This window comes from Astatotilapia calliptera, chromosome 19 (genome assembly GCF_964374335.1).
Source record: "Astatotilapia calliptera chromosome 19, fAstCal68.1, whole genome shotgun sequence".
NCBI lineage: Eukaryota > Metazoa > Chordata > Actinopteri > Cichliformes > Cichlidae > Astatotilapia > Astatotilapia calliptera.
In genome coordinates, this window is record NC_137440.1 from 8,699,815 (window position 1) to 8,720,448 (window position 20,634).

The window sequence follows — 20,634 nt, forward strand, 5'->3', positions numbered from 1 at the left end:
TTGTTTTGATTGTTTGATGGTAGTGTGACAAGTCCATTGTGTCTGAATAACAACAAGAGTCATTTCTTATGAACTGAAAGTAAAACAAAAATTAATCAGATCAATAGGACAATTCTTGACATTTTTCATTTTCACAAAAAAGGTGTTAAACATTTAAAGAGTTGCAAAAGCAGAAATGATAACTGTGTTCTTAACCATCAATACACAGTTATAAGGACAAGACATGATTTTGTGTACAAGTTCTTAAAGATGGATGACTGATAGTCAGGTTTAAGGGTGCAGTCAGGACTGAACATAACTGGCATCTCTTTAGTTTTTCTCCGTTTGGGTTTACATTTAAAAAGAAGACTGGCCATTTTAATGCCACAGATTATCATCATGATATTCCATAATTACTGGGAGACCAAGGTAATGAAAAAAAATATGCTGCTAATGCTTCCCCTCAGCATCCAAGTAGATACACCAATTGTATCAAACATCACCTCATTCTCGAGTTATCACATCAACACCTGGTGGGATGACAATACCCTTCAGCCTTTTGTGGCTGATAGGATAAAAGGTATGGGGGGTTTTTTTCTCATTTTTTTTACTCTACCCTGTTTCTTATGACTGTAACTGGGATTAGTTCCTGATCTATGTTTTGCAAGCAGTTTAGAGGAGTCAGGAATAAACTAGTGTAACAGGTCTGTAAAAGGTTCTTCCTGATACAGACCTGTTGTATCAGCCTTTTTCTTTGTTTAAGCAAAAATAATCTTAACCATCTCCAGTCAGTCTAGAAAAACTGCTGGAAGGCTCTTAACAAAGAAACGAAACAGAAAGCACATTACATCAGTTTTATTATCATTACACTGGCTTCCAGTACATTTTTGAATTTATATCAAAATTTTTGATTGTTTGATGGTGGTGTGACAAGTCTATTGGGTCTGAATAATGAGAAGAGTCATTTCTTATGACCTGAAAGTAAAACAAAAATTAATCAGACCAATTAGTTCAATTCTTGACATTTTTCATTTTCACAAAAAAGGTGTTAAACATTGTGATGGCAGATTTTTTTTCTCATATATTAATCACAAATTTAATCATATTACATTAGTTATAATAATATCACTTTCTCACTTTACTATAGTAAGAGCACTCCTGTCACTACTTTACATGCATGTGGAAAGTTAACACAGTGAGGCCATTGTAATGGGAGACATTAAACAGATAGTGGGACTCCTTCTGCTTATCAGGGATGTAAATCTTTAGGTGACGGCCAAGCAGAAAACAAGGTCATAATTCTCTCTGTGAGGGAGAAGGTATAGCCCCCCCGTGAGAGGGGCCAACATGTAAGAGTTTGTGGAATGTTCTTTGTCTGTGTCTCTGTATATAAGATGTAAGGGCGGTGGCCACAATTCAGAGATGGTCCTGGTGTTTCACTGGGATGCTCTCTCCACATTGCAATGTGTTTATTAAACCCACTTCAAATCAAGCTCACTGGGTGTGTTGCAGGTTATTGTTAAATTTTCCACAACAACATTTAAAGAGTTGCAAAAGCAGAAATGATAACAATAATAACAGAAAAACAACATCAAAGAAAGAGTAAAAATATAAATAGTACAAGGATAATTTCAAAAAGTAAAGCCAAATAACAAAGATTTTCTCCATGTCTGTCTCCATGTTTATGAGCGAGAGACATAAATATGAAGCCATAACATACCACAGCCATGCCGGCTTCGACGTTGCCCGGATTAACAAGGTCCGCTCAGATGTTGAGGAACCAGGACACGCTGATGAGAAGTGGAACAAGTCCACAAAAGATGAAAATAGGGCACCCAGTCAGGCCCAACTGATAGCTGCAATGGTCTGGTTTTCCCATAGTGAGCTGGTCCTCAATAAGCTGATCAGTCAAGTTAGAAATATTCATTTCAAAATGTATCCGTGTGTGGGATTATAATATTACCTTATGCCATGTTATACCCCTGATTAAAGATTGTGAATTATTATGTAGTTTTAGTTTGCATTATTCTCCTGAATTAGAAGAAGGTGATAACTATTACATTTGTTAAACTGATTTGCATTACATTAGACTGCTGATTTATTGTGAAAGAATTATATTGTTTTATGATGTCTGATTAGAAGAGAACAGAGCATACTGCCCCATCTCAGCAGGAGCAGATAAACAGGGAGCCAAGGTTGTAGCTTAGGCGCCGTGTGAGAGAAAGAATGTGAATGTTTAGGCTTTTATGACTAGGTGGGGGGGCCACTAGAGGCTATAAGAGTTTGATCAATGCTCCACCATTTTGAGATCTGATGCTGTCTGCATACAGTGTCCATCGGCCACATGTGTACATTAAAATCATCGTTTGACTCAACCCGGCCTGTGTCGTCCAGGCTCATTTACCACCACAAGGCTGATTTTTATTAGAACTCATCTCAACTAGTTAGTTTCACTTTTCACCTCCAGACTGGATTGTGACTGTTTCCTCATTTTTTCCTATTCTTGTTTCTCTGTTTATATCACACAGTCTTTTGAAAAAAAAAAAAATGGCTCAAGTGTTCTGAATGGAGCTTTAAAGGAGTGTTAGACAGGCTGAACAAGTCTTTAGCTTTTCTGCCTTTGGAGTAATGTGGCATTTGAAGTGATGATTGAGAGTCTCGGAGATGTTTTAAAAAAAAGAAGCTTTATGTACTTTTTGATAATCACACTCCCGGGTTACAGTCCTTTTATTTTCTAATTGTATAATTGGACACTTCGAATGAGTTTAAAGACTTAAGAAAGGCTGGCTGACTCTTTCTATAAAAAGTATATTAAACATAAGTCCTATGCAGTATAATGTGTTACACTCATTTTTGCTGTGACGTGATTAAGGACACGTCCCTCTGATTACGATGGTCCTTCAACATGTGCTAGACACAATTCAATTGCTTTTGACTGAGGATGAGTTAAGACACAATAAATGATATATCACAGTTTTTCTTTAACACCACTTTTAAATGCTGAAATCACAAAACCTTCAACACCAGGCTATTTGGAGAACATGAACTGACTCGCTTCCGATGACTATCTTCTGTTTTGCCACTGTGGACGCCTCCAATGCAGCATTAATATGATTCTTGTGGTCATCAAAGAAGATGTGAGGGCTGATCTTCTCAAGGGTGGGAGCTTTTTCACTCCCTCCCACAAACACAGTGTTCTCTGATCACTTCGTTGAGTGATTCTGATGGGCCGTCATCAGTGAGTATAATCTTACACGTTCTTCACTCTCAGGGTAATGCTACTTAAGTTTAGCATTCACTGCCTGCAGAACCTGAGAGCACAATATATCCCCCAAAATTTCTGTTTATTCAGGTGGAAACTAAAGAACTGTTTCAGAAAAGTACTTGCTTGTATTTATGTGGTGTTTCCTGCTGTGTGTGTGTCACCTCATCTCACCTACTGCTCTTGTGTCTGCTGTGATAACTCTTTATTCTTTCCCAGATTATTTCTGTTTCTCAGTATTTTCCTTAACAGGAATCAAACCAGAATCAAGCTATGAGTCATGTTGGCGATTTAATTTTACACTACAGGGAGCGCAGAATTATTAGGCAATAGTGTGTGTTCGATGTGGGCTCGTGGCAAATAAAGTTCTTCCACTCTGACATCATTCCCCGTCTCTGACCGGACATTATTACCAGGGAACAGTACCGAATCACGTTTCAGAGATAGTGGTCCAGGGCGTCCACTATAACAAGTGGTCCTTCGAGCAACCTAAGGATGTTTGCACTAAAGGTACGCTCCCTGGTCAGCATGCTTGCACAATTAGGAAGGAAAGGAACTGTGGAGCAGGAATTTGGGTCCCATGTGTCAAGGTTGCTTGAAAAACTGCCGCATGATTTGAGATCCAGCTTTAGTCCATACAGGGAGTGCAGAATTATTAGGCAAGTTGTATTTTTGAGGAATAATTTTATTATTGAACAACAACCATGTTCTCAATGAACCCAAAAAACTCATTAATATCAAAGCTGAATGTTTTTGGAAGTAGTTTTTAGTTTGTTTTTAGTTTTAGCTATTTTAGGGGGATATCTGTGTGTGCAGGTGACTATTACTGTGCATAATTATTAGGCAACTTAACAAAAAACAAATATATACCCATTTCAATTATTTATTTTTACCAGTGAAACCAATATAACATCTCCACATTCACAAATATACATTTCTGACATTCAAAAACAAAACAAAAACAAATCAGCGACCAATATAGCCACCTTTCTTTGCAAGGACACTCAAAAGCCTGCCATCCATGGATTCTGTCAGTGTTTTGATCTGTTCACCATCAACATTGCGTGCAGCAGCAACCACAGCCTCCCAGACACTGTTCAGAGAGGTGTACCGTTTTCCCTCCTTGTGAATCTCACATTTGATGATGGACCACAGGTTCTCAATGGGGTTCAGCTCAGGTGAACAAGGAGGCCATGTCATTAGCTTTTCTTCTTTTATACCCTTTCTTGCCAGCCACGCTGTGGAGTACTTGGACGCGTGTGATGGAGCATTGTCCTGCATGAAAATCATGTTTTTCTTGAAGGATGCAGACTTCTTCCTGTACCACTGCTTGAAGAAGGTGTCTTCCAGAAACTGGCAGTAGGACTGGGAGTTGAGCTTGACTCCATCCTCAACCCGAAAAGGCCCCACAAGCTCATCTTTGATGATACCAGCCCAAACCAGTACTCCACCTCCACCTTGCTGGCGTCTGAGTCGGACTGGAGCTCTCTGCCCTTTACCAATCCAGCCACGGGCCCATCCATCTGGCCCATCAAGACTCACTCTCATTTCATCAGTCCATAAAACCTTAGAAAAATCAGTCTTGAGATATTTCTTGGCCCAATCTTGACGTTTCAGCTTGTGTGTCTTGTTCAGTGGTGGTCGTCTTTCAGCCTTTCTTACCTTGGCCATGTCTCTGAGTATTGCACACCTTGTGCTTTTGGGCACTCCAGTGACGTTGCAGCTCTGAAATATGGCCAAACTGGTGGCAAGTGGCATCTTGGCAGCTGCACGCTTGACTTTTCTCAGTTCATGGGCAGTTATTTTGCGCCTTGGTTTTTCCACACGCTTCTTGCGACCCTGTTGACTATTTTGAATGAAACGCTTGATTGTTCGATGATCACGCTTCAGAAGCTTTGCAATTTTGAGACTGCTGCATCCCTCTGCAAGATATCTCACTATTTTTGACTTTTCTGAGCCTGTCGAGTCCTTCTTTTGACCCATTTTGCCAAAGGAAAGGACGTTGCCTAATAATAATTATTCTGTCCCCTGCGTGCGTGGTTCTGGTACACGAAGTGACAGATAGCTAAACATATGCCGTAAGCACTGAAAGCGTTGAATGATGAGTCAGGCGTGAAAGTAAAGTTGAGGGCTGTTTACTTGTTTGTCTTCATCAACGTACAACTTACAGTGATTTCCCAGAACTTGTGAAACTACAAAAAATACAAAAAGAAATATGCTCAATAAAGAATTATGCATTTGCTTCACATGGCGAACAGATCTAGGCATTTATATATACATCTCTCCAAATATGCATAAAATCAATAAAATATACAACACTCACTACTTATAAAGATGAAACACAATTCAAACTTACAAACAAAGCTTCTCCATGGCATAACACAGGTGGATGCTTAAGGATTAAACAGGGAGACTTCTGGTACGCCTCATTGTGCAAATCCCAATACTAAAATGGCTTCCTGCATTACCCCACTCATGTGACTCTAAACATCCAATAGGAAACTCTTCCTGTATCACCCCACTCATGTGACTCTAAACATCCAATAGGAATACAAGCCAAACCACATAAAAATTCACTTGACCGCAGTCTCCAAGCTAACCACTAGGAGATGCTAAAATTCTCAATGTGCACATAACATTACACTCCCCGCCTGGTATTGAACACAATACCACTATCAATTTCTTAGCAGTTCAATCAGCTAAAGAAAATAACACATTGACTGTCCATGGTAGATAATCAGATAGACAAAAGTACCACTACTTCGGTTACTGGTCTAAAGAAGGTCTTAATGGTACCTCCTTTCGTGACCCTCAGTTCGAGTTTCCTGACCTTTCCATCACTGTCTGGGTAAGCCTTGGTGACAAGAGCCATTGGCCACTGATTTCTTTTTACCTGAGGGTCTTTGAGCAACACCAAGTCCCCTTCCTTGACATTGGGCTGACTATTTTGCCACTTGCTTCGATTTTGAAGAGTAGAGAGATATTCTCGCCTCCATCTCTCCCAAAATGTATTCGCCAAGTGCTGAACACGTTTCCACTGCTGACGATACATATCTGTAGCTTCAAATGATCCTGGAGGAGCAAGAGGGGTGCAGACCTTCTGTGTCAAGATCATTGCTGGAGTCAGAAGAAACGGTGAATCTGGATCACTTGAGATGGGAGCAAGAGGCCTTGCATTTATTATCGCTCCTACTTCAGCCATAAGGGTCGAAAGCACTTCATGAGTGAGATGCTTTTCATGTTTGTTATTGTATTTGCAGCTCAGCAGGCCGAAGCAACTTTAAACATTTTCAGAAGCTATATTTAAAGCTGTCTAATTTTTCTGTTTGTCTTCAAAGTTTAGGAGCTGTGTCTCAGTTTCACTAAGGTTCCTCTTATGACGCTCTCCCTCCTCGATTTTTCAAAAAGGTTTTCCTCACTATAGCACCATTTGTACAATCCATTGTAAATAGTAGTTTGTCTTCTGGTGTTGTACCTGTGAATCTTAAACATGCAGTGATTCAACAACAAAATCACTGCATGTTCAAAATGAAAAAAACAAGATGGCTGCTAGGGTGCAGACACACAGCTTGGCAGGTCCTGTGCGTTTGCCAAAAAACCCACCTAAAAAACCATCTAAAAACCCCTGGATCTTGACATCAACTTGTCGTTTTGTTTTTATACATTTTTATCTTCTGTGGAGTTCGACATGTCCAAGAAAGCTGGATAATTATACCACTTTCCCAGCCAAATGGAGTCAACATCTTTTGTTCACAAGATTCTTGGATTTTGGTCATGCCAGACCACCCCCAGGTAAATATGAACAGTCAGATATACCACAACTGTCGCTGGAGATTCTGAAACTTGTTCTGATGCTACTTTTGGCTGGTGATATAGAACTAAATCCTGGACCTAATTCAAACATCAGTGATTTGGACTGGCTACAACTAATTAGCCTAGTTAGCCTAGGCCTGCCTGGGCCTCCACCTCAGCTGCCTGGGCCTCCATTTCAGCTTCCTGGGCCTCCATTTCAGCTAGCTGGGCTTACACCTCAGTTGCTCGGCCTCCACCTCGGCTGCCAGGGCGTACACCTCAGCTGCCTGGGCCTCCATTTCAGCTGCCTGGGCCTCCATTTCAGCTGCCTGGGCCTCCATTTCAGCTGCCTGGGCCTCCATTTCAGCTAGCTGGGCTTTCACCTCAGTTGCTCGGGCCTCCACCTCGGCTGCCTGAGCCTCCACCTCGGCTGCCTGGGCCTCCAACTCAGCTGCCTGGGCCTCCAACTCAGCTGCCTGGGCCTCCAACTCAGCTGCATGGGCCTCCACCTCGGCTGCCTGGGCTTACACCTCAGCTGCCTGGGCCTCTAACTCAGCTGCCTGGGCCTCTAACTCAGCTGCCTGGGCCTCTAACTCAGCTGCCTGGGCCTCCATCTCAGCTAGCTGGGCTTACACCTCAGCTAGCTGGGCCTCCACCTCAGCTGCCTGGGCCTACACTTCAGCTGCCTGGGCCTCCAGCTCAGCTGCTCGGACCTCCACCTAGGCTGTCTGGGCTTACACCTCAGCTGCCTGGGCCTCCATTTCAGCTGCCTGGGCCTCCATTTCAGCTGCCTGGGCCTCCATTTCAGCTGCCTGGGCCTCCATTTCAGCTAGCTGGGCTTTCACCTCAGTTGCTTGGGCCTCCACCTCGGCTGCCAGGGCTTACACCTCAGCTGCCTGGGCCTCCAACTCAGCTGCCTGGGCCTCCATTTCAGCTGCCTGGGCCTCCATTTCAGCTGCCTGGGCCTCCACCTCGGCTGCCTGGGTCTCCACCTCAGTTGCCTGGGCCTCTAACTCAGCTGCCTGGGCCTCCATCTCAGCTAGCTGGGCTTACACCTCAGCTAGCTGGGCCTCCACCTCAGCTGCCTGGGCCTACACTTCAGCTGCCTGGGCCTACACTTCAGCTGCCTGGGCCTCCACCTCAGCTGCTCGGACCTCCACCTAGGCTGTCTGGGCTTCCACCTCAGCTAGCTGGGCCTCCACCTCAGCTGCCTGGGCCTCCACCTCGGCTGCCTGGGCCCCCACCTGCTGTACCCAAACTACACTCTCCGGTAAAGGGTTTCTCATCATTAAATGCTCATAGTATTGTCAACAAAAGGACAAGAAATCCTGCTATTAAAATTTACAGAGGAACAAAGATCTGCAAGACATTTAATCAGGCTAAAGTAATCTGGGACACTAAAAATAAACCAAAGGGGCTTCTATGTGGACACATTAACATTCGCAGTATGTTACCAAAGCATGAGCAACTGGAACATATTCTAAGCAATTCCAATATTTCTATTTTGGGTATCTCTGAATCTTGGCTCACAAGTTCTTCTCCTGAGTCTGCGGTTGTCTTTCCAGAGTACACAGTATTCAGAAGGGATAGAATTGGAACAAGAGGAGGAGGAATACTTGTGTATGTAAAAAAACACCTGGATTGCTCTTTACTTAGTTCACCAATAGATGTCGAAATAGAACATATTTCTGTTAAAATCACTCTTTCCCCAGAAATGTCATTTACGTTGATCTGTTTATATCGCCCTCCTTCAGCAAAGAATATTTTTTATGAACAACTACAGATATTACTTAAATATCATGCTATAAATAATAAGTCTAATGAAATAATTGTAATGGGAGATTTTAATGTCAACTGGGACTGTGAAAAGGACACAAAAACACTCAAGGACATAATGGAGACTTTGAACTTTACTCAACACATTGAACAACCCACAAGAATAACAAGATACTCTAAAACTAAAATAGATCTGGTTTTCAGTAATAAGCCCGAGCGAATTATTAAATCTTATAATTTTATCACTGGTATTTCAGACCACAATTTTATATTATTTTCTAGAAAACTTATAAAATCACGGGTTAAGAATGACTTTCAAAGTTCATCTAATAGGAGATCCTTTTATGAATTCATACCAAGAAGTCAGCGACAAAATGTAGCAGAAGCATTAGCATCAGTTAACTGGGAGCCTTTATTGTGTAGTGATGATCCACAATTCTGCAGCAGTCACTTCACTGACATTGTCAAGGATGTTATATCAACATACTCCATTAGAGGTCGACAAAAAATAAAGACAACATCTAATTTGCCCTGGTTAAACAAAGAGTGCAAGAATTTAATGAAAACAAGAGATCAATTACTAAAGCAGTTCCTGAAAACAGGTCTAACTCTGGATAGACAGAGATTTACTTCAATGCGGAATAAAGTAACAAGAAGTTTGAGACGGGCCAAAGCAAAATTTTTTATAAATATAATTGAAAGAGCCAAAGGTAATGGTAAAATTATCTGGCAACACTTAACTAAATTACTTGGCCGTCATTCAAACAAAAGTAAAAACACAATTGAACTTTATGTAAATAACTCTATTGTTAGAGAGCCTCTATCTATTGCCAGTAACTTAAACACTTTCTTTATTTCATCTGTTAAGGAGATCAGTCAGAGCTTTGACTCAGTCGTATGCTCTGATAATGTGAATGATGTTGGTCAAAATTTGTTCACCATCACTCATATTTCAGACACTGAAGTTGCTAAACTAATTACAGGTTTAAAACAATCAAAAGCACTTGATGTATATGGTATTAACACAAACTTCCTAAAGGAACATATGGATTTGCTTGTACGTCCAACAACTCATGTTTTGAATATGTCTTTCAAACACTCCATTGTTCCAACAGATTGGAAAATTGCTGCAGTTACACCAATTTTCAAAGCAGGTGTGAAGACTGACATGGCTAATTATCGCCCCATAAGCATACTCCCGGTCGTATCTAAAATAGCTGAGAAGTGGGTGGTTAAACTCCTCACTGCTCACCTAGAAAACACCCAACCCTCATTACATCCATTGCAGTTTGGCTTTCGGGCACATCACTCCACAGATACTGCCCTGTGTATGTTAGTGGAGAACTTGAAGAGCTTGCTGGACAAGAGTCCCTGTGTTGGATTGTTTGATGGTAGTGTGACAAGTCCATTGTGTCTGAATAACAACAAGAGTCATTTCTTATGAACTGAAAGTAAAACAAAAATTAATCAGATCAATAGGACAATTCTTGACATTTTTCATTTTCACAAAAAAGGTGTTAAACATTTAAAGAGTTGCAAAAGCAGAAATGATAACTGCGTTCTTAACCATCAATACACAGTTATAAGGACAAGACATGATTTTGTGTACAAGTTCTTAAAGATGGATGACTGATAGTCAGGTTTAAGGGTGCAGTCAGGACTGAACATAACTGGCATCTCTTTAGTTTTTCTCCGTTTGGGTTTACATTTAAAAAGAAGACTGGCCATTTTAATGCCACAGATTATCATCATGATATTCCATAATTACTGGGAGACCAAGGTAATGAAAAAAAATATGCTGCTAATGCTTCCCCTCAGCATCCAAGTAGATACACCAATTGTATCAAACATCACCTCATTCTCGAGTTATCACATCAACACCTGGTGGGATGACAATACCCTTCAGCCTTTTGTGGCTGATAGGATAAAAGGTATGGGGGGTTTTTTTCTCATTTTTTTTTACTCTACCCTGTTTCTTATGACTGTAACTGGGATTAGTTCCTGATCTATGTTTTGCAAGCAGTTTAGAGGAGTCAGGAATAAACTAGTGTAACAGGTCTGTAAAAGGTTCTTCCTGATACAGACCTGTTGTATCAGCCTTTTTCTTTGTTTAAGCAAAAATAATCTTAACCATCTCCAGTCAGTCTAGAAAAACTGCTGGAAGGCTCTTAACAAAGAAACGAAAACAGAAAGCACATTACATCAGTTTTATTATCATTACACCGGCTTCCAGTACATTTTTGAATTTATATCAAAATTTTTGATTGTTTGATGGTGGTGTGACAAGTCTATTGGGTCTGAATAATGAGAAGAGTCATTTCTTATGACCTGAAAGTAAAACAAAAATTAATCAGACCAATTAGTTCAATTCTTGACATTTTTCATTTTCACAAAAAAGGTGTTAAACATTGTGATGGCAGATTTTTTTTCTCATATATTAATCACAAATTTAATCATATTACATTAGTTATAATAATATCACTTTCTCACTTTACTATAGTAAGAGCACTCCTGTCACTACTTTACATGCATGTGGAAAGTTAACACAGTGAGGCCATTGTAATGGGAGACATTAAACAGATAGTGGGACTCCTTCTGCTTATCAGGGATGTAAATCTTTAGGTGACGGCCAAGCAGAAAACAAGGTCATAATTCTCTCTGTGAGGGAGAAGGTATAGCCCCCCCGTGAGAGGGGCCAACATGTAAGAGTTTGTGGAATGTTCTTTGTCTGTGTCTCTGTATATAAGATGTAAGGGCGGTGGCCACAATTCAGAGATGGTCCTGGTGTTTCACTGGGATGCTCTCTCCACATTGCAATGTGTTTATTAAACCCACTTCAAATCAAGCTCACTGGGTGTGTTGCAGGTTATTGTTAAATTTTCCACAACAACATTTAAAGAGTTGCAAAAGCAGAAATGATAACAATAATAACAGAAAAACAACATCAAAGAAAGAGTAAAAATATAAATAGTACAAGGATAATTTCAAAAAGTAAAGCCAAATAACAAAGATTTTCTCCATGTCTGTCTCCATGTTTATGAGCGAGAGACATAAATATGAAGCCATAACATACCACAGCCATGCCGGCTTCGACGTTGCCCAGATTAACAAGGTCCGCTCAGATGTTGAGGAACCAGGACACGCTGATGAGAAGTGGAACAAGTCCACAAAAGATGAAAATAGGGCACCCAGTCAGGCCCAACTGATAGCTGCAATGGTCTGGTTTTCCCATAGTGAGCTGGTCCTCAATAAGCTGATCAGTCAAGTTAGAAATATTCATTTCAAAATGTATCCGTGTGTGGGATTATAATATTACCTTATGCCATGTTATACCCCTGATTAAAGATTGTGAATTATTATGTAGTTTTAGTTTGCATTATTCTCCTGAATTAGAAGAAGGTGATAACTATTACATTTGTTAAACTGATTTGCATTACATTAGACTGCTGATTTATTGTGAAAGAATTATATTGTTTTATGATGTCTGATTAGAAGAGAACAGAGCATACTGCCCCATCTCAGCAGGAGCAGATAAACAGGGAGCCAAGGTTGTAGCTTAGGCGCCGTGTGAGAGAAAGAATGTGAATGTTTAGGCTTTTATGACTAGGTGGGGGGGCCACTAGAGGCTATAAGAGTTTGATCAATGCTCCACCATTTTGAGATCTGATGCTGTCTGCATACAGTGTCCATCGGCCACATGTGTACATTAAAATCATCGTTTGACTCAACCCGGCCTGTGTCGTCCAGGCTCATTTACCACCACAAGGCTGATTTTTATTAGAACTCATCTCAACTAGTTAGTTTCACTTTTCACCTCCAGACTGGATTGTGACTGTTTCCTCATTTTTTCCTATTCTTGTTTCTCTGTTTATATCACACAGTCTTTTGAAAAAAAAAATATGGCTCAAGTGTTCTGAATGGAGCTTTAAAGGAGTGTTAGACAGGCTGAACAAGTCTTTAGCTTTTCTGCCTTTGGAGTAATGTGGCATTTGAAGTGATGATTGAGAGTCTCGGAGATGTTTTAAAAAAAAGAAGCTTTATGTACTTTTTGATAATCACACTCCCGGGTTACAGTCCTTTTATTTTCTAATTGTATAATTGGACACTTCGAATGAGTTTAAAGACTTAAGAAAGGCTGGCTGACTCTTTCTATAAAAAGTATATTAAACATAAGTCCTATGCAGTATAATGTGTTACACTCATTTTTGCTGTGACGTGATGAAGGACACGTCCCTCTGATTACGATGGTCCTTCAACATGTGCTAGACACAATTCAATTGCTTTTGACTGAGGATGAGTTAAGACACAATAAATGATATATCACAGTTTTTCTTTAACACCACTTTTAAATGCTGAAATCACAAAACCTTCAACACCAGGCTATTTGGAGAACATGAACTGACTCGCTTCCGATGACTATCTTCTGTTTTGCCACTGTGGACGCCTCCAATGCAGCATTAATATGATTCTTGTGGTCATCAAAGAAGATGTGAGGGCTGATCTTCTCAAGGGTGGGAGCTTTTTCACTCCCTCCCACAAACACAGTGTTCTCTGATCACTTCGTTGAGTGATTCTGATGGGCCGTCATCAGTGAGTATAATCTTACACGTTCTTCACTCTCAGGGTAATGCTACTTAAGTTTAGCATTCACTGCCTGCAGAACCTGAGAGCACAATATATCCCCCAAAATTTCTGTTTATTCAGGTGGAAACTAAAGAACTGTTTCAGAAAAGTACTTGCTTGTATTTATGTGGTGTTTCCTGCTGTGTGTGTGTCACCTCATCTCACCTACTGCTCTTGTGTCTGCTGTGATAACTCTTTATTCTTTCCCAGATTATTTCTGTTTCTCAGTATTTTCCTTAACAGGAATCAAACCAGAATCAAGCTATGAGTCATGTTGGCGATTTAATTTTACACTACAGGGAGCGCAGAATTATTAGGCAATAGTGTGTGTTCGATGTGGGCTCGTGGCAAATAAAGTTCTTCCACTCTGACATCATTCCCCGTCTCTGACCGGACATTATTACCAGGGAACAGTACCGAATCACGTTTCAGAGATAGTGGTCCAGGGCGTCCACTATAACAAGTGGTCCTTCGAGCAACCTAAGGATGTTTGCACTAAAGGTACGCTCCCTGGTCAGCATGCTTGCACAATTAGGAAGGAAAGGAACTGTGGAGCAGGAATTTGGGTCCCATGTGTCAAGGTTGCTTGAAAAACTGCCGCATGATTTGAGATCCAGCTTTAGTCCATACAGGGAGTGCAGAATTATTAGGCAAGTTGTATTTTTGAGGAATAATTTTATTATTGAACAACAACCATGTTCTCAATGAACCCAAAAAACTCATTAATATCAAAGCTGAATGTTTTTGGAAGTAGTTTTTAGTTTGTTTTTAGTTTTAGCTATTTTAGGGGGATATCTGTGTGTGCAGGTGACTATTACTGTGCATAATTATTAGGCAACTTAACAAAAAACAAATATATACCCATTTCAATTATTTATTTTTACCAGTGAAACCAATATAACATCTCCACATTCACAAATATACATTTCTGACATTCAAAAACAAAACAAAAACAAATCAGCGACCAATATAGCCACCTTTCTTTGCAAGGACACTCAAAAGCCTGCCATCCATGGATTCTGTCAGTGTTTTGATCTGTTCACCATCAACATTGCGTGCAGCAGCAACCACAGCCTCCCAGACACTGTTCAGAGAGGTGTACCGTTTTCCCTCCTTGTGAATCTCACATTTGATGATGGACCACAGGTTCTCAATGGGGTTCAGCTCAGGTGAACAAGGAGGCCATGTCATTAGTTTTTCTTCTTTTATACCCTTTCTTGCCAGCCACGCTGTGGAGTACTTGGACGCGTGTGATGGAGCATTGTCCTGCATGAAAATCATGTTTTTCTTGAAGGATGCAGACTTCTTCCTGTACCACTGCTTGAAGAAGGTGTCTTCCAGAAACTGGCAGTAGGACTGGGAGTTGAGCTTGACTCCATCCTCAACCCGAAAAGGCCCCACAAGCTCATCTTTGATGATACCAGCCCAAACCAGTACTCCACCTCCACCTTGCTGGCGTCTGAGTCGGACTGGAGCTCTCTGCCCTTTACCATCCAGCCACGGGCCCATCCATCTGGCCCATCAAGACTCACTCTCATTTCATCAGTCCATAAAACCTTAGAAAAACCAGTCTTGAGATATTTCTTGGCCCAGTCTTGACGTTTCAGCTTGTGTGTCTTGTTCAGTGGTGGTCGTCTTTCAGCCTTTCTTACCTTGGCCATGTCTCTGAGTATTGCACACCTTGTGCTTTTGGGCACTCCAGTGACGTTGCAGCTCTGAAATATGGCCAAACTGGTGGCAAGTGGCATCTTGGCAGCTGCACGCTTGACTTTTCTCAGTTCATGGGCAGTTATTTTGCGCCTTGGTTTTTCCACACGCTTCTTGCGACCCTGTTGACTATTTTGAATGAAACGCTTGATTGTTCGATGATCACGCTTCAGAAGCTTTGCAATTTTGAGACTGCTGCATCCCTCTGCAAGATATCTCACTATTTTTGACTTTTCTGAGCCTGTCGAGTCCTTCTTTTGACCCATTTTGCCAAAGGAAAGGACGTTGCCTAATAATAATTATTCTGTCCCCTGCGTGCGTGGTTCTGGTACACGAAGTGACAGATAGCTAAACATATGCCGTAAGCACTGAAAGCGTTGAATGATGAGTCAGGCGTGAAAGTAAAGTTGAGGGCTGTTTACTTGTTTGTCTTCATCAACGTACAACTTACAGTGATTTCCCAGAACTTGTGAAACTACAAAAAATACAAAAAGAAATATGCTCAATAAAGAATTATGCATTTGCTTCACATGGCGAACAGATCTAGGCATTTATATATACATCTCTCCAAATATGCATAAAATCAATAAAATATACAACACTCACTACTTATAAAGATGAAACACAATTCAAACTTACAAACAAAGCTTCTCCATGGCATAACACAGGTGGATGCTTAAGGATTAAACAGGGAGACTTCTGGTATGCCTCATTGTGCAAATCCCAATACTAAAATGGCTTCCTGCATTACCCCACTCATGTGACTCTAAACATCCAATAGGAATACAAGCCAAACCACATAAAAATTCACTTGACCGCAGTCTCCAAGCTAACCACTAGGAGATGCTAAAATTCTCAATGTGCACATAACATTACAATTATGCACACCTGATATAGGGTGTTGATGTCATTAGACCACACCCCTTCTCATTACCAGTGTTGGGTAAGTTACTTTAAATTAGTTAGTTACATTACTAGTTACTTCTATCAAAAGTAACTCAGTTACTTCAAGTTACTCGTTACTTTCAGAGTAACTAGTTACTAGGGAAAGTAACTTTGGTTTTACTCAGAATTCTCTTGTTAATGTGTTGCTTCCGTAACTGGATACCCAGCCAGACTGCCAGTCTTCTAACTTGCTTACTTGCCACAAGTGCACTGTGCCACCTACCAATAGAAAGGAAAAAATAATGTGCACATTTCCACGGGAGAAATCCCACGCCTGATTCTATCGTAGCCTGCTTTTTACATCCAACACAAAAACTGCAGTCGTGGTGCTTTCGATTGTACTCAGAACTCGGAAATTCTGCCTTCTGAATAGGAAGATGTTGGTAACACCAGACTGCAGATGAGCTGCATACAGGGCTGGACTGGGACAAAAAAAAATTGTCCCGGGCATTTTGACTAGAGACTGGCCCACCGTTATAGGAAAAATCATAAAGCCTTTGAATGAAAATAAACACTGTTGTGACAGTGATGTACACTGTTCTGATGGTATATATGTATCAATCTATCAATCGTTTGTTGCAAGACTCAGATAATTATTTTTTTTTAAAGTGAGACATTTTAAATGAGAATAAGAAAGTATTTCCTTGTGCCCCCCTTTCCCTGTTAATGCTCTACATGGACCTCTGGCAACACTTTGCTAGATCCGCACCTGCACAGTTACCAGCTGTCAGCTACATAGAAAAGGATCCTGGGGTTATTTGTCTCTCAGAAACAGTTCATAACTTCCCTTCAACTCATTCATGTCACCTAAAAGGTAAACCTGTTTCTCCATCACAGCTCTGATGATTCAGTAAGGACATCTCCTGGTTTCGTCTTCATGTTTCCATCTCACCACATAACCAAACCGACATCATGACCCGCAGGTTTACAGCTGTGGCTCCAGCAAACATCAGCTGTACTAGAAATTAATATTAAATAAATTCTAACAACAGCTGATCAAGCTTAAACGCGCTGCTGTTGTTTAGCGCGACATCCGCTGGTTTCCTCTTTCTGGCGCAAAGTGGGCGATAAACAAACAAGAGAGAAAAGCCGATCAGCTGATCATTGATCAGTTTCATGATTGAAGTAGAAACAGGAGAGGGAGGGTGAGAGAAGAAGAGGCAGCTCTGCAGCAAAGACGCAGAATAACTCCAGCTTTGTGTCTTTTTCATTGTAGCTGAAGTCTGGGACAAACTGTTCCTTTTCACCTCAATAAGAAACGCGTAATATTTTCTCTGAATGCGAGACGATTCCGTTTTTTACAGGACGGTTGGCAACTCTAATAATTAACCTTATGAACAAAATAAAGTTCAACATCAGTAACATAGCAGCCACCCAGCTGTATAGAAACTCCGTCATGCTAGCTAGCACGCAGTACGAAAAAGTCAGCATAACGAAAATAAACTCCACCTAAACTTGGTTCATATCTGACCCAGATAGACTGCAGGTTATAACTTCTTACCTGAAGTTCAGTTCACCTGATACTCGGACCGGCGGCTGCTTCGGGTCTCTCCTCTTGCCTCCCTTTTCCTTCATCCACCTGCTGGCTTCCACCACTTGCTAATGTTATTGAATCTGTGGAAGCTCCGCGATAGCCACCACACGAAGTAACGAATAACGAGCCTATCTAAATCCCAGTAACGAGTAACGCGTTCCCGGTTTTGGCATAATAACTAGTTACCGTGCTCGTTACCACAATAATAACGTAGTTACTGTAACGCGTTACTTAATAACGCGTTAGTCCCAACACTGCTCATTACAGAGATGCACATCACCTAATATGCTTAATTGGTAGTAGGCTTTTGAGCCTATACAGCTTGGAGTAAGACAACATGCATGAAGAGGATGATGTGGACAAAATACTCATTTGCCTAATAATTCTGCACTCCCTGTAGTTATAACTTGCCATCTTTCACTTTACATTATCATAGTTTGTTTTTAAGGATTTGTTTGAGAGTAGATAAATGTATATATTTACAAGGAGTGACTCTTTTGTGCAGCCTAAAATAAAGTTGGCTATTATCTGCTTCATACGTGTTTCATACCTGATGTTGCTTAATTTTGCCATAACTTAAGCCCCCCCACGTGTGGCATTGTAGAGGAACTCATTAGTGATTAACACAGTGGTTATTGTGACTGTAGCCAAGGTAAACACAATAATCCTGTTACCTTTGTGCTCGCCTTCACTGGCAGGCATCGCATGGACTAAATGAAATGCTCATTTCAAACACCCTCCATAAATTAAAGCAACTTACTGCTGTTATGTTCTCCTCCCCACTCTTGAGTCCTGGGAGGTCTGGGCCTCTTTGCTTTGGCTGCTGCCCCCGCGACCCGGCCTCGGATAAAGCGGATGAAGATGGATGGATGGATGGATTTTAAAGTTGTGTTCTGGTTATTTTTATTTTTATTTTTATATTTTATTATTCTATTTATTTATCTGTTATTTGAAAATAATAATACATTGATCATTATTTTTATGTAATTGAGTACCAAGGCTGACATACTTGCTTTTTATAACTGGCAGAAATAAGGCGATCATCAAAGCTTGAAGTGAAAACACAAAGTCATACACACTGAGTGTCGCACATGATACAAATTCTACTTCTAAGCATAAATTATTTTGATTTTTTTTCACTGCATTTTATCTACTGATAAGAAAGTGATATCTTGCCATCTGGTTATAAATATTTCCGACATTAAAACTGTTGTGAATGACGAACTGGCATTTAATCTGACGCAAATCTCTCATGAAGCTACAGCCACAAAGATACCGGTTTCTTTATTTTATACATGTGACCCTTTCGTAAATACTACTAACACCACCGCATTTACCAATATAAGCAAAGATAAGAAACACAAAAAACAGAAATCACTCTCCAGTTTGTGTTGCTCTCTGTCGCCCTCTGTTGTTCAGCTCTGAACATAAAGTTTTGTTTCCGAGGAAATGAAACCTTGCTTGCTATAAAAATCAGCCCATTTCAGAGCAGACACAGGGCAGATAAAGACATGGACCCCGGTGAGTCATGTCTTGTTTTGATCCCTTTTGGGAGCTGCTGGTTTCACCTCAGCAGGAATAGCTGCAGGCATGATGTCGTCTGCTGCAGTTGCTAATGGAGGAGGAGTGGCAGCTGGAAGTGTGGCGGCTGCTTTGCAGTCAGCAGGTAAATTAATAATTAGATGTTTCATTAGGATTTTAACTTGCAACAACATGCAAAAAGAAAAAGTTCATCAAAATATCATAATTTTAGATTAGATAATTGCATCTGTTGTATGCTTTTGACAGCTTCTTTGTGTCATGGTGCTGCAGGTGCAGCTGGTCTGTCAGCTACTGCTGGTGCTGGAGCAGCAGTGGGATGGTTGGTGAGTTTCATCAGCTGAAAATCATGTAGAACTCATATATTTGCTTCATGCCAAAACTGGAAGTCTTGTTATTCTCTCAAGATTGTTTTTAATCATTGTGTTGTGTTTTCATGATGATAATTTTTATACATTTATATTAAAATTAACTATTATGGTGCAAAGCTTGTGTGTATCATTAGTACAGCTAACTGTGTTCAATACACTTAATCCTTTGTGAAAGAGTAAAGGGATAAATGTGAGTATTAAGTAGTTTTAGTTTAAAAAGCTCATACAGGCTACTCCACCTTCTAATGTTACAGTCCCTTGGTGCCTTCTTTCCAGGCCTCTTAAATCATCCCAGGTGAACAAGTGCAATGATCAAGAGGGGAGCTGCTGCTAACTGGTGTGACTGATAAGATCTGACCTATAGTGCTTCTCAGGGTTTATCATATGAGGGAAAGCAGGGGATACACTTGGACTTCAATAAAAAAGCTGAACCAGACTTCCTGTATAGAGGTGCCCGTCCTGCAGATCAACAATCCAGCCTGTCTTATCAAAGCAAGAAACCTTCAGAGGTTGCAAAGGTACAGACATTCTGTATTTTTCACGAGTTGTCATTGCAGATTTCCATCCTCTATACTCAGTATACTGTTAATGCCTTTGTATCTTTTAATGCCTGTTTATGTCTTTATACTAGACACTATAAAGTTGGTGTGAAGGTGGAATTCAGTGAAGGAATCTAAGCATCATCAGCTTAACTTCAAATTCACCTCTATTTCACTTGATGTAACGTAACTCTGATCACAGCCACTGTAATAGACGGGCTTATAGATGGACTTTTTTTTTAAATCTTAAACTTTAATTTACATTTGACCTTTTGTATTGTCTTTATTGTCTGACTGAGTACCTGAAGTTCTGTTTATTTAAGCCCTTTCTGTACAGTGCTTTGTGACTGCTTTTCTATGAAAAGTGCTTAATAAATAAACCTTACTCATCTCTCTTTTGATTAACAGCACATATTTCAATAATAATACTTTGGATCTTCATCCTGAAATATTGTTTCTGTGTGAGGAAATCCAATTCTGCTATTGCAGCTCTATCACATAGTGCAGACTTTTTTTTTTACATAAAATATTTTTTATGAACATAATGTCACAAAAAATGCTTTCATC

At 40.5% G+C, this 20,634-nt stretch overlaps 1 protein-coding gene and 3 long non-coding RNA genes across 7 annotated transcripts in view; 1 reads left to right on the top strand and 3 right to left on the bottom strand.

The window, feature by feature from the left end:
• The window catches only part of LOC113024581 (interferon alpha-inducible protein 27-like protein 1), a 121,480-nt gene that overhangs the window by 53,525 nt on the left and 47,321 nt on the right, over positions 1 to 20,634 (bottom strand). The window lies entirely within an intron of this gene.
• LOC113024589 (uncharacterized) lies at positions 5,361 to 5,720 on the bottom strand. Its single transcript, XR_003272685.2, has 2 exons — positions 5,598 to 5,720; positions 5,361 to 5,433 (listed from the first exon to the last, which is right to left on the bottom strand). It is a non-coding gene; the product is annotated as an uncharacterized LOC113024589 (long non-coding RNA).
• Positions 15,542 to 15,870, bottom strand: LOC145422508 (uncharacterized). Its single transcript, XR_013903809.1, has 2 exons — positions 15,779 to 15,870; positions 15,542 to 15,614 (listed from the first exon to the last, which is right to left on the bottom strand). It is a non-coding gene; the product is annotated as an uncharacterized LOC145422508 (long non-coding RNA).
• On the top strand, positions 17,326 to 20,462 carry LOC145422464 (uncharacterized). 4 transcript variants are annotated; one of them, XR_013903751.1, is made up of 3 exons: positions 17,921 to 19,284; positions 19,407 to 19,483; positions 19,805 to 20,462. It is a non-coding gene; the product is annotated as an uncharacterized LOC145422464 (long non-coding RNA). The 4 variants fall into 4 exon arrangements; XR_013903752.1 differs by having other exon boundaries at positions 17,929 to 19,284; positions 19,431 to 19,483; XR_013903749.1 differs by having other exon boundaries at positions 17,326 to 19,284; positions 19,407 to 20,462.